Source organism: Strix aluco, chromosome 10 (assembly GCF_031877795.1).
Source record: "Strix aluco isolate bStrAlu1 chromosome 10, bStrAlu1.hap1, whole genome shotgun sequence".
In the NCBI taxonomy this organism is placed as follows: Eukaryota; Metazoa; Chordata; class Aves; order Strigiformes; family Strigidae; genus Strix; species Strix aluco.
In genome coordinates this window covers 2,276,084-2,288,299 of record NC_133940.1, presented here as the reverse complement: position 1 = coordinate 2,288,299, position 12,216 = coordinate 2,276,084, and the positions used below count along the sequence as shown (strand labels likewise).

At 46.8% G+C, this 12,216-nt stretch overlaps 1 pseudogene; it reads right to left on the bottom strand.

Moving 5' to 3' along the window:
• Nucleotides 1-6,065: 6,065 nt before the first annotated feature.
• LOC141927775 (uncharacterized) lies at nucleotides 6,066-7,847 on the bottom strand (annotated as a pseudogene).
• Between the last annotated feature and the right edge of the window lie 4,369 nt (nucleotides 7,848-12,216).

The window sequence follows — 12,216 nt, the reverse complement described above, 5'->3', positions numbered from 1 at the left end:
AAGACAAGGGACAAATTATTGGACATCGGTGTTCTTGAGGGTTCTCTCACCCTACTTGTATTTGTGGTGATGTTCACGTGTTGCTCTGCTGCCTCTCTAAACTTGAAGAGCAGCACTTTGCCCTTCATGGGCACCAGTTTACCTCTGCCACCCCCAGAAAGAACACTAATTAATATGAATAAATCACATTTTGAAGGCACCAGTGTACTTTGCAAAGCCTACCTCCATGAGATTAAGCTCTTGTGTCACTTGGGTAGTTTGGAGAACTGCCCTAGGACAACATAATTTTAACCCTAAATAGTAATATTGTTAAATAATTTCTCAGTCCCTCCAAAGGAACAGATTATTTCACAAGCATGGGGAGCTAGGGACCACAGGGCATTTCCTCTTTAGTTTTCTATATCCATGCTGTCTGAGGATAGGTCAAAGTGTTAAACTATATCTAAGCAGCAAGTGAAAGATGAAAAAGCAGGTACACCCCAAAAGATCTTGTACCTCTGGCTGGGTGCAGAAATATCTGATGGCTCAAAGTTATCCCCTAGCCTCGCCTCTCCAACAGAGTCATGAGAAGAACAGTGCTAAGAGGTAGCAGGATGCCGGTGGAAGGACTCAGCCTGCCTGTCCTTGTTTCCCTGCAATGCTTCCTCCCTTCCATGCCAGGTATTAAATTCTTCTGTACCAACAAGCCTCCAGATAACAACATTGACCCTTCCCATCACAGCACTGAGAATCAGACCTGCCAGGGCCACAGCACTGATGTGCAAACCTCTAAGCAAAGGCACAGCGTGTCTGGCATGGAAGAGGTGCCAGCTGGCAGAGCAACCACAGTAACACGCATGACGACACAGCCACCCCGCAGGCTCTGGGTAATGTGTCTGCCTGCAGCTTGTACCTGTCCGTTTATTCCCGTATGTGTTCGTTCAGGCAGATGTCTCAAAGCCACCTGCAGCCCAACAACCTCCTGCCGAGTTAGGGACATCTAGAGCTCAGGGTGCCTGTGCCAGGCTGACTCCCTGCCACCTGCACAGCACTGCCTCTGCCCCAGCCTCGCAGCTGCATCGCAGACAGACAAGTGTCCTCAGGGACAGCACAGCTGCAAGGCTTGAAAACAGAGGGCATGGAAAAGCACTGGAAAAGGAATGCAGCTTAAGTGACCTTAGCAACACACTACTCATCATAACTAACTGCAACCTCTTTTTCCCAGTATGCAACACACTGCCTGCAGGAATACACTGTTTTTTCTTTTTTTTTTTGTGCAAATCTGAAAGAATTTAAATTTCACCATTGTTTGTGGTGAAAGAGAAAGTTTTCATAGAGCAAGATTCAAGGAGCTCTCAAATTACCCATTCATCTCTATGCTCTTGGAAGTTGAGAAACCTTCACTGGCAATCAACTTTTCACAGGCTAACGCATGGTTCCACAACCCTTTAAATATGAAACTGGTAGAAAAAAAGAAAATGATATGAGTATCCATAGATTCGGTGTAATATCAATTTGTGCATAACTCTCCACCTGGAGATCCATCAGTAGATATGTTATCCATCCTGCAATAGACCGCTTGTTGCTTGTTCTCTAAAGTCCATTCTGAGTATTTTCAACTGCAACCACACTTCCCTTTAAATCTTAACTGGAAGTAGAGTCTCTTGCCTAAAGATGTTACATTATGGAAATGGGAAAAAAAATGGGAAATATCTCCTCTAGCGGGATGCAGTAATTCTGTGTTAATTGTTGTCTTGAATTGTTGTAATATTTCAAAGCAAAGATCTCATTCATGTAAGGGGCCCAGTAAACTGGGTAGCAACTATTCGTCCATTAGAAACCCCTATTACATTATGGGGTCGTGACTGTATGGCTCGATGGGGAACTCAAATTGGATCAAATTTGTCTTAATCGCCACTGCAACGCAACCCACCCCTAAACCCACCCTGAAACTAACCTGGAAAAGAGAATCACCTGTGTGGGTGGGTCAGTGGCCCTTGCTAATCGAAAAGTTGTGAGGATATGGGTACGTTACAGCCAGGAATGCCCTCCCCAACAATGATTCCCCAAAACTGGCATCTTGTAATAATTGATCTAAAGGATTGGTTTTTTACCATTCCCTTGCATCCAGATGATGCACCTAAATTTGCCTTTTCTGTTCTCAGTATTAATGTCAGTGAACCTGCAAGACGGTACCACTGGGTTGTTTTGCCACAAGGCATGAAAAAGAGTCCCACGATGTGTCAGTGGTTTGTTGCAAAGGCTTTGAGCCCTGTTAGAATGCAGGTCCCCCAGGCTGTTATATATCATTATATGGATGACCTCCTTATAGCAGCAGAAACACAGGAGATGATGGAAAAGGCTCTTGCTTTAACCAAAGACTCAGTATCTCAAATGGGGTGAAAAATAGCACCTGAAAAGGTACAGAGATCATCACTGTGGCAGTACCTGTGGTGGAGAATTTGTGAACAGACTATTGTCCCGCAACAGGTTGAACGTAAAACTGATGTTAAGACTTTAAATGATTTACAGAAACTGTTCGGAGCTATAAATTGGATACGGCCATTGTTGGGTCTAACTAATGATGATCAGCATAGCTTGTTTGATATTTTGCGAAGAGATCCTTCACTGACATCACCCACAGTACTTACAGAGAAAGTGAAACAAGATCTCCACCGGGTAGCTAACTCCATTTCAGAAAGACAAGCATCGCCATGTGTGCCCGGCCATTCGTATCAACTGATATTATTTAATCCTTCAGGGCAGCCCTATGCTCTGCTGTTTCAATGGGATGAAACACTTAGTGACCATCTTGTTATTGTTGAATGGATTTTTTTGTCACACCAAATGCACAAGACGGTCACTACTCGTCCAGAAATGTTTGCCAAACTGATCATGAAAGGTAGCAGCGCCTACTATGACTTGCTGGTCAGGAGCCTGTGTGTATCATTGTTCCAGTCACTATGCACATGTTACATGGCTAACACAAGTGTCTTTAGAATTCCAGACAGCAATCTGTGACTACTCTGGACAGATTTTAGTACACAGCCTGTCACGCATTTGGAAAGTTAAAATGAGTACATATGTCTGTTGATACCTTTTCTGGAGCAGTGTCTGCATCCTGCCACACAGGTGAAATAGCACGCGATGTGTGAAGACACTTTTTAGCTGCGTTTGCTTCCTTGGGTGTGCCACGACAGATTAAGACAGACAATGGACCTGCTTATGTTTCTGCTTCTCTTTCTTCTTTCTTTCAACAGTGGGGAGTCAAGCATTTGACCGGCATTCCCCACTCACCGACCGGACAGGCCATTGTGGAGCGTACGCATGGCACGCTAAAGCGCCTATTACAACAACAAAAAGGGGGACATGGAGGGTATCAATCTACACCTCACGAAAGGCTAAATAAGGCATTATATGTCATGAGCTTTTTAAACATTTCCCCTGTCTCACAGGTGCCACCAATATTGCAGCACTTCTCGTCACAGATACCAGACCAACAACAAGTCCAGGGCAAGGCTCAAGTGTTAGCAAAAAACCTGGAAAGTGTAACTGGGAAGGACCATATCCTTTAATAACCTGGGGAAGAGGTTATGCTTGTGTCTCCACAGGTCACGCTCCCCGGTGGTTAATGGCAAGTTGTGTGCGACCATACCTGTGGCATGAGAGGAAGCCTTTGGTGGACACCCAGGAGCTGGCTGTGGATGCCCCTGTGCTGACAGTTTGCAGTCTCTTCGACTGATCATTTAAGCAGAATGTATGGGTAATGCTTGCTGCTGCAACGGGACAAAATACACTGCCGTTGCCAATTCTTTTCAGAGAAAATGTTAACAGTAATTGCAATTACTTAATGAAATATATAAGCTTATTAGTCACCAGTGGAAGATGTAGCTTAGACAAAATGTAGGATGAAATGCTATAAGAATGTGTGTATTTGACTTTCCTTGTTTAGCAATATTAAGAATTAAGAATTCAAGTGTTTAACCTTATTAGAAACTCCCTTGGTTTTCCCCCCTGAGTGGTGGGCAGGCTCTGGGTGGAACCCAACAGGAGGATGAAATCAGATGTTTCCGCTCAAAGAAAATTGCCAGTTATTTTGGCCTGATGATTTAGAGGCTGGACCTGCTTGCAGTGACTTTGGATGCCTCATCGACGGATGGACGCATTGCGTAGGATTTCCGGTTTGCGAGGAAGGGTACTCTAAATTCCCACTGCATCCAGGGTTCCCCAGCAATTGTGGATCTGAATGTTAGTACCCCATTAAGTAAGTGTGCTATTCTGTATTTTCCTTATTTTTTACTTTTGTAGTATTTAGTCATATCCCTCAGTTATGGGTAATGAAATTAGCCTACTCTTTTTAACTAGTAACTGTAACTGCTGTATTGTTTCTAGCCTTCTGTGAAACTATTTTAAGTATGCTGTGTTTTTTCAACTTTGCTTAACCCTTAATTGATAAAGTCTTGAAACAAGTCTTGCAGGTGCAGCTGCAAAACAAAGAAAAGGGAGATGTGGGAGGCATTGGCATGTCAGCCTTGCACAGCCTGTGAGAAAGTGCTAGGATTTGATGAAAAACAGGCCTTGGAAGAAAAAGAAGAGGCTGTTGAGCTATGCCAAGGTGGCAGGGAAAAACAACGGACAGCTGCAACACTGAACTGTGGAAAAGTACTGAACTGCGAGAAGATGTTACCGCGAGAACAGCGCGTGAACGAGAGGGTGATTGGTCTGCACAGCGCGTGTTAGAGTGGTCTTATGCTGATAGGAGAAAAGGTTGATAGCTGTCTAATTGCTGATTTGTTAACTATGAAGTAAGAGCTTTACCGACAGCATCCGAGAGCATAAGTATGTACTGTTGTAACAATAAACTCTCTCTTTCTCTCTCTCTTTCTGTCTGGATTTCTTCGGGAGTCCGTGCCTCAGTTGCCACAAGGTAAATTTAACTGACGTTCTGGAACTAATGCCTGAACCTCTGTTGAGATGCCTTTTCGTGCAGCCCATTTAGCAGCCTCATCAGCCAGCCTATTCCCACACTGTTGTTTGCTGTCCCCTGCTTGATGGGCCTTCAATACATTACAGCAACTTCTGTAGGTAATTGTACACTTTCGAGAAGTTTTAGGACTTCTTCTTTGTGTTTGATTGCTGTTCCTTGTGAGGTTAGAAGCCCTCGTTCTTTCCATATAGCCCCATGGGCATGAATTACTCCAAACTCATACTTTGAATCAGTCCAAATATTCACTTTCTTCTCTTTGCTCAATTCTAATGCTCTAGTCAATGCGATTAATTCAGCTTTTTGAGCAGATACGTTTGGTGACAGTAGTTCAGCTTCTATGACATCAGTCACAGTAGTCACCGCGTATCCGGACACACGCTGTCCATTCATAACAAAGCTGCTTCCATCTGTATAGAGTTCTAAATCGGGGTCTGGTAGAGGTGTATCTTTTAAGTCTGTTCTGCTGGCATATACTTCTTCAATGGTTCGTAGACAGTCGTGCTCTAAATCTTCTTCCTCATTTAGTTCAGCAGACAAGAAAGTTGCAGGATTCAATACAGCCATTGTTTTTAATTTAGTGTCATCTTGATCTAGCAGGACAGCCTGATATTTGAGCATTCAGCTTGGAGACAACCAATGATTTCCCTTCTGTTCTAAACCTGTAATTACCATGTGGGGCACATATACGGTTATTTGTTGCCCTAGGGTGAATTTCCGGGCCTCTTGTATTAACATTACTGTTGCTGCCACTGCCCTCAGGCATCCTGGCCACCCCTGACTTGCAGTATCTAGTTGCTTGGAAAAATATGCAACTGCTCGACAAAAGGGCCCGAGAAATTGTGCTAACACCCCCAAGGCTATTCCCTTCTTCTCATGGACAAACAGTTCGAAAGGCTTTTCAATATTCAGCAACGCCAATGCTGGTGCCTTTAACAGTGATTTTTTCAGTTCCTTGAAGGACTTTCTCCCGTCTTTGGTCCACGTTAAACAGGAATCAGCAGAAGCTTTCAATATCTCATAACAATGGTTTTACCATCAGTCCATAATTGTCAATCCATAAACGGCACCAATCAGTCATTTCAAGGAAAGTTCGCAGTTCTCAGAGAGTTCTGGGTTCTGGAAGCTGGCAGATGGCTTCCTTCCTTTTGGCTGACAGCTGCCGGTGTCCCTTGAAAATCTCAAAACCCAGATACATTACAGTCTCTTGGGTAATTTTGGCTTTTTCTCATGACACTCGATAGCCACTCATCCCTAAGAAATTCAGAAGGCTAATTGTTAACCGGAAACATTCTTCTTTGGTGTCTCCTGCTAATAAGATATCATCCACATACTGAAGAACAATACCCTCTCGATTCTCTAATCACCAAACCTCAAGTTCTTTAGCGAGCTGGTTTCCAAAAATCGTCGGGCTGTTCTTAAATCCTTGTGGGAGCACAGTCCAGGTGTACTGAGTCTTCCTGTTTCTGGATTTTCCCATTCAAAGCAAATAGGTCTTGGCTTTCTGGGGCCATGGGGATACAGAAAAAGGCATCTTTTAAATCTAGTACAGTAAACCATCCTTGTTTATCAGTCAGTGTGGTTAGCAAAGTATAAGGATTTGCTACAACTGGATGGATATCCGGTACTACTCGATTGATGGCTCTTAAGTCCTGAATCATCCTATATGTTTTTCTATATGATTTCTTTACTGGCAATATAGGGGTATTATATTTGGATTCACATTCTCTTATTAAACCATATTTTAAAAATTTTTGTATGAGAGGTAACAATCCCAATCTAGCCTCAATTTTTAAGGGGTACTGTTTCAATCTTACCAGTGTCAAATCTGGTTTTATATCTATTTTCACAGGTTCAGCTTTCTGGGACTTCCCCGGTACCTCTCCAGCCCAAACAAGAGGGATTACTGCTTCTTCTATCTCTCTAGGAATTTCTTCTTTATCCAATTTGTCCTCCTGTAACAAGAATATTGAAGCCTGGACATATTTAGATTCTGGTATCAATACTTCTACATCTCCATCCTTAAATTTGATTTGGGCTTCTAGTTTTTCTAACAGATCTCAACCTATTAGAGGCTTTGGAGCTCCTGGTAGGTAAAGGAATTCATGAGTTACCCATTGTTTTCTAATTTTAAATTTTAGTGGCTTGAAAAATGGTCTCTGTTCTGCTTTTCCCATTGCACCAATAACTTTTATCATATTAGCTCCTAACTCTTGTTTCTTTGTATTCAAAACTGAAAAGGTTGCCCCTGTGTCCACCAAGCACTCCACTTCCTCGTTTCCCAGCTCAATTGTAACCAGAGGCTCTGCTGGGGAAGAGTGCTCCGGTCCCCTTCAGTCCTCTAATGCTATAATTGGTGCCACCTCCTTATTTCCTGTTAAAGCTGGCATTCCCTTTTCCAGTGTCCTTCCTTCTTACAGTAAACACACTGGTTCTGACCCACAGTCGGGTTCAGTGATCCCCGACCTTTTCCTTTGCCTCTCATTCCACCTCTCACACTTCCGAAAGTTCCTCGATTTTTTTGAACAGTTACCAACTTAGCATTAGTCCTCTTTTTCTCCTCTTCCCTGTTTCGATATGGCATCCAGGCAACATCCAGCATTTTTGCTAAATCTCTAGCCTCTGCCCCCTGCAGTTTTTGTAACTTCCGCCTGATGTCGCCCGATGCCTGCCCCATAAATAAAGAGGCTAGCTGTCCTGTTCCTTCCTCTGATTCAATATCTAAAGTGGTGTACTTTCTGGCTGCCTCTTTTAGCCGATTCAAAAACTTAGTTGGGGACTCATCTCTATTTCGTTTAATTTCGTACAATTTAGAACAGTTAACAGCCTTTGGAGTTGCATTCTGTATCCCCAATAGGACTAATTTTTGGTAGCGCCCGATCATTTCCCTATCGTCTGGATTATTGGGGTTCCAATTTGGATCAACTGAGGGGAAGTGCTGTTCCACTTGCCCTTGTAATGCATCTGAGGCACAGATGCGTTCGCACCACCCTCCGGATCATGTCTCGTTCAGTGTTGTCAAACAATACTTGTAGTATTGCTTCTATGTCCTGCCAATCTGGATTTTGAGTTTTAACCATCATTTCAAATGCACTTGCGACCTTTTCCGGATCATCCCTATAACTTCCGGCAGCCACCTTCCAATTATTCAAATCGGCAATTGAGAATGGAACTTTTACAAAAAACAGACTATCATTTCCAACCGCTTGCCGTAAGGGGACTTGCAACCCCGGTGTCTGCCTACTCCGAGTTCTTTCTGAAATGGGTGTAGAGCTCCCCACTTCCATGTCCACCATCCCTGCTCCCTCATTATCATCATCTTCTTCCTGCCTTAATTCATCTCACCTGCCCATTATCCGTAACCTTGGTGCAGTTAACAGCTCTAAATCTTCTTCTATCTCCTCCCGAGTCAGTTTTAAACACCTCTGCCCTATGCTGCACACGGAGCAGCACCTCTTTAATGCCGTCTTGCCCTTTTTATCTTTTTCTAATGCCAGAACAAGAGGATCTGCTGAGGCTTGATTCATCCCACACTTTTTCTGTCACTCTGGATGTTGCCGTAACATGAAAAACATATCAGCATACATTACTTCGTCCCACTTTCCTTCCCTCCTTAGAAAAAGCATCAATTGCAACAAGGTATCATAATTTAAAGTCCCATTCACTGGCCACTTTTCTCCCTCGTCTAGCCTATATAAAGGCCACCACCGATTACAGTATTTTATTAAATCTTCCTTTTTAGGAGACCCTCCAGGACAGCCTCCAATTTGTTTCCAATGCTGTAATATACACCTTAAAGGTGACTTCTTTAATATTCCACCCGTAGAACTCCCAGCCCCCATTATATATATATATATATATATATATATGAAGTATATAAAGCAAAATAGCAGCGAGGAAAAAAAAATATGTGTACACAATAGCAGCAAAAATATACGTGTGTAAGGGATACAATGTTTAAAGCAGTTATTTATCAGTCACTTCGTCCTTCTCCGGTTGCACCCCTCGCGGGATAACAGAACCGCGGATCCGGACTCCGCACTCGCTTCGTACATAATCGTACGTCTCACAATCTCACACACACAACTCACTCAATCATACAGGTTTGAGAGCTCAAAACAGTTGTTCCGCGGCAGCTGCCTGCCTATTAGGCAAACAAAGGTATGTTTTGTACAAAGTTACCAAATACACCAAACCAAAGCATATGCTAGGGAGCCATATCCCTTTTTTGTGGGTACTTTCCCATGCTTATCCTGCACAGCTATGCACCTGCAACTTATAAGCAGGGAACCAAAAATTTCCAAAATCAAGAAAAGAATGCCTTTACTTACAATTTGAAGTTCTTACTTCTGGCCCTTCAGTCCAGGGATCAGGGTCCCTCTCCGAGAAATCCCCGGTGCCGGCTGAGGTTCCGTGATCCCAGGATCTGTCGAGCTTCAGAAGCAGAGTCCCATCTGGGTCGCCAAAACTGATACCGAAAAAGCCGGTTGAAGAAAACTCTCTAAGACTCAAAGTTAGAGTATTAGAAGGCAGGCATTCTTTGTTGCAGAGCTGGGTGCACGGGGGATTCCTCCGCCTAAGCGTGCACACCCAAGCCCCTTAGTTTATGACTTAAATGCAGGTATCTCATACATATTCATGAGGTTACACAACACAAACATACATATTTACTACAAAGGTGTGGTTAGTTCAAAAAGATGTGTCAGCAGTTCTAAAACAATTATGTCACTCTTGCACCTGCATGTTGTCTCCTGGTGGTGGTCTTCGGGGATCTTCAAGAGGAAGGCCAGTACTCTTCCTCGTCACCCTTTCCCCAATTTCGACATCGCCCGTCCCCTGAAAACCAGATCCTTCTGACTAAATCCCCCGTCATCCACCTTAACTGAAATGAGATGCGCACCCTTGGGTCTGGACTCATTCTTTTGGGTCATAAATGTCCGTTATCTTCTGGTGCCAGGGGCCCAGACCCATTCTGTTGGGTCATAAAATGCCCGTTATCTTCTGTCGCCATGGTTCTACATCCTCTGTTTATGTGAGCTTGCTTCTTTGTTCCCACAGCTCAAAATGCCTTGTTCCCACAGCTCAAACGGCCTTAGCTTAAACAGACAACTCTTAGGCCTACTATGGCTAACCTACTATGGACACTGGGGAGAGTGGTGGTGCCAGGGGAGGTGGCTGTGGGCACCGGGCTGGTGCTGAAGGTGGGGCAGTGGGACAGCATGGGTCACGGGGACCGTGGGTGTTATGGGGATGTGGGGACAGTGTGTGGCATGGGGACATGGGGGGTGCCCCTTGGGACAGGTAAGATGGGCGAGCCCAGGATCCCCCACCGGACCTGGCGTTTGGTTGTGCACTTGCCACAGGACCAGCCGCCCCAGTGGCATGGGTGCCACCAACCTCAGAGGGGGTGGGCAGCAGGCTGAGGATGCCATGGTGACCTGCCAAGTGTGTCCCTGCCCATATATGGGGGTGCTGATGTCACTGGGTCCACTGTGACTGCCAAACATGTCCCTGCCCGTACATGGGGATGCTGATGTCACCGTGGCCACGGTGACCCACTAAGGGTGTCCCTGCCCATATATGGGGGTGCCGATGTCACCGTGTCCACTGTGACCCACCAAACGTGTCTCTGCCCATATATGGGGTTGCTGATGTCACAATGGCCACTGTGACCCATGGGGACAAGCCTATAAAAAGGATCGCTGGGCTCAAGCCGTGCGTCAGTGCGACCTGGGAGGTGAGGAGAGGGCAGGGGAGGGATGGGGCTTGTGGGGGGCTGCCAGGGAAAAGGGGGGTGCCACACCTCGGGGCACTGGGGCGGCGCTGAGAGCTGACCCGCGCCCCGCTTCTCCCTCAGAGTCCGCCGAGGAGCATCTGGGAGAGACACCCCAGTGCTGCTGGGACAGGGACACTCCCAACGCTCACTGTGGTCGTGCGCCATGTCTGAGAGGGAAGAGGAGGAGGCCCCTGACTCGATGGAGCAGGGTAAGCAAAGTTTCTCTCCTGCAGCACAGCAGAGGGGCTGTCGGGGCGGTCAGTGTGGGGCTGAGCATGGTGGCAGGGGGAGGCAGTGCCTGCGATGTCCCTTCCTCACCACAGCCCCCAGCCCTTGCCCTCAGCCCCTCAGGGACAGAGCAGGCCCCTGGGGACAATCCCTCAGGGACGTTTCCCCCGGCCCTGCAGAGGTGCTCATTCCCGTCGGCATTTGCTCTATCCCCTCCAGTGTGCATGCTCTGTGGCCGGGCACAGGCTGACCCAGATCTCTGTGGGGAGAAAATCGAGAAGGAAGTGCTCTGTGCCCATCTGTTTTGCGTGGTGAGTGCCCCAGGGCTCCCTCCAGCTCGCTGACAGGCACTCCCGGCCACACTCTCCTCATCAGCTCCTCTTCTCTTCTCTTCTGCAGATTTTTGCCAGTGAGCTTTTTCACTGGCAGGACGAGCAATCAGGGCTTCTGGCAATTCTCCCTGAGGACTTTCCCCGCATAGTCAAGCGGGCAGCGCAGAAGGTGAGGACCTGACAAGATCAGGGAGATTTGTGTCAGGAGTGGTTTGGGGGACCTTAGCCCAGAGCCCAGGAAAGAAATCCCAGCCCCTCCAAGCAGCTCTGGGACAAAAGCCTTGCTCCAAGCAGCTCCACAAGGCTCCAGCCCAGGAGCCTCGTGTGCCGGGCAGGTCTGTGGGCTGTGGCCCAGCAGCAGCCACATCCTGCACCCTGTCCGGAGGCGTGGGGCTGGCTGGGGAGGCCCTGAGGCTGCCTCTGATGGGGGCTGTTCTGCTCTTTCTAGAAATGCTTCGTCTGTGGTAAGAACGGGGCCGCCATCACCTGCTGTCGGGAGGGCTGTGACCGCAGCTTCCATCTGCCCTGTGCCATGGAGGGTGAATGCGTCACCCAGTACTTTTCTTCGCACAGGTACATCCTCTCCCCTCCTCGCCCCCACGTGGGGAAGGACCCAGCATTTCTCACCTCACCCATCCCTTCTCTCTTCCCCCCAGGTCCTTCTGCAGGGAGCACCGCCCAGAGCAGGAGGTGGAGGCGGCTCCGGAGAAGAACACTGAATGTCTCATCTGCCTGGAGCCTGTGGAGGACAGAAAGTCCTACCACACCATGGTGTGCCCCGCCTGCAAACACGCCTGGTTCCACAGGGGCTGCATCCAGGTAGGAGCCGTTCCCTCGGCCCTGGGACACGGCATGTGCTGGGCAGCACCAGGGCCTAAATCCTGCTCCCTTTTGTTTCCTGCTGCAGGGCCAGGCTC